The following is a 2,569-nucleotide window of genomic DNA, read 5'->3' as shown; positions in this document are numbered from 1 at the left end:
AGGAGGCAATGGCCGAAGCTATTGGCCGAAGCTACTGCACATGAAGTCTGGCTCGCGTTGGAAAATGCCTTCAACCACCAATCAAATGCTCGATAAATCCATGTCAAGGACGACCTCCAGCAGTTGAAGCATGACACCCAATCCATTGCTGCATACACCTGCGTTTTCAAAGGTCTTTACGATCAGCTTCATGCGATCGGAAAACCTGTTGACAGCACCAACAAACTCCATTGATTTCTCCATGGACTCGGAGCTGATTTCAACCCCTTCTTCACCACAGAAATGGCGGTCACGCCTCTCCCCTGTTTCTCCGACCTCCTCTCCAAAGGCGAGGGCTTTGAGCTCTTCCAAAAATCTCTCAAGACCTTTGTTCCTCACGTTGCCGCTATAACCGCTGCACCCTGTGGTTCTGATTGGGTGACCCAAGACGGCTTTGATTGAACCAATGGGTGAACCCATTCTAGTCAAGAGTGTCACCCTCCTAGCTGCCAGATATGTCATCTTGACGGTCATTATGTTGATCGTTGCAACCAGCATTGTGCCCACAATGAGTCCAGTGAGTCTCGTGCCCATTTTCCTATGACTTTCACTATATAATGCTCTCTCACTGGATTTGAGCCCTTTGATTGGTTCTTGGACATTGGGGCTTTGGCCCATATGTCCAATGACCCATCCATCCTGGATTAGTCCACTCAGTACATGTGTAAGGACTCTGTTATTGTAGAGAATGGTGTCTCCTTACCTATTTCACATATTGGTATTCTCTCTCTTACCCCAAATATTCAGTTGTTAGATGTTTTAGTTGTTCCTCGTCTCATAAAAAATCTTCTCTTCATTAGTAAATTAACGTTTGATTTCCCTTTCTTCATTACATTTACTAAAAAAAATTTCACTGTTTAGAATCATCTCACAGGAAGGGTGGTGGCAACCGGTAAGAGAGATGGAAGCTTATATGTGCTAGAGCATGGCAACTCCGCTCTTATTTTTGTCCTTAAAAATAAATTTTTACATGTTTCCTATGATTTATGACATGTTTGCCATGAAAATGTAAATCATTATATTATCGCTTTCTTAATTTAACAAGGACATATTTATCTTATATCCTTATTGCCATCTCCATTATTATGTAGTACATCTCAACTTGCGAAAAACAATTATTTGCCAAATTCACATCATGAACTTAGATCATCTAATGCGTTAGATCTTATTCATTGTGACATATGGGGCCCTTCACCCGTCAAATCCAATTTAGGATTTGCCTATTATATTTTCTTCATTGATGGTTTCTCACGATTCACCTGATTTTATCCTTTGAAATTCAAACCGATTTTTATAATTTTTTCACCCAATTTCAAAAAATTGGGGAAAGGAACATGCAGAATTAAAAGAAAGGATCATGCAAAATTAAAATTTAAATGAAAAGTAAACATTCACACACCATAAGATAAGGATAATCTTTGTTATCAATGTTCCCCTATTGGTAGTCACCGCTCAAGAACCCTTGCATAGGAAATTCCTCTATTTCAAAGCTCTAATAGCTGGAATTTACACAAAGAGATTCCAACTCCCTTTAAGTTATGTATAGCTCAATACAAGTTTTTTATTATAGCAATCTCCTCAAGAGATTGGCTAGATTCTAACTCTAGTTGGCGTTTTCTATCTAGATTGAATAGGTTTTAGATAAACTTTTCACAAAACAAAATCAAAGAAAGGAAAATTTACACCCTTGACTTGGAGAATTCCTTCTCCTTGAGAGATCCAAGCTTCCACTTCTTTAGCAACACAATGTGGAGTGAGAGAGTTTGTCTAGTATGCAATGCAAGGAAAGGAATGGAAAGAGTAGTGAAATTTTTAAGGCTAAGACTCATTCTTTCACTCTAAAGCATTTTTAAGAAGTTTTTCAAGTTTGAAGATAAATGCTCAAAAGTTTTGCTAATAAATGATTATTAACTTCTCAATGCATGGTTTGGTGGGGGTATTTATACCTTCCCCAAATCAAACCGGCCATTGTTTTACCGTTTGAACAAATTAGATCGTTATTGATGGATCAATCAATCATAACAGCTCATTTTGTGTCAGGATGTGACTTATTGATCGAGAGATTGATCAATCAATATGTTAACGTTTGTCTTAAAAATTTAAGTCAATCGATCATTGTCAAGGGAGGATCGATCAATGAACTTTCTATGATCGATCATGTTTTATGTCCCTAACTAGCAAGATTCTTTCTGATTGATCAATCGTATTGGATGATCAATTATTCCATGTAAATTTTACTTGGCTGGATAGTATTGATCGATTAATCCAAATGGGATGATCGATCTTGCGTTATAGCATGATTTAACTATGTTCTGGATGATCGATCAATTGACTATGATTTGTCTTGCACACTCTTGGATGATAGATTATTGGCAGAGGTTGATTGATTATTCTAGTGCCAATTCAACTAAGTTGACTTTCAAAGCATGGGAATAGTTTTGTTTAAGTGCTCTAACATGTTCTAAAGGATGTATATGATGTTTAAACACGTTTATATATAATGTATATCCTAAAGCTCTATATAAATCAT

This window comes from Aristolochia californica, unplaced genomic scaffold, assembly GCF_029961685.1.
Source record: "Aristolochia californica isolate CCGP_79_NKW_82.1479 unplaced genomic scaffold, dmAriCali1.0.hap1 SCAF_4, whole genome shotgun sequence".
NCBI lineage: Eukaryota > Viridiplantae > Streptophyta > Magnoliopsida > Piperales > Aristolochiaceae > Aristolochia > Aristolochia californica.
Note: the sequence above shows the minus strand (reverse complement) of the source record.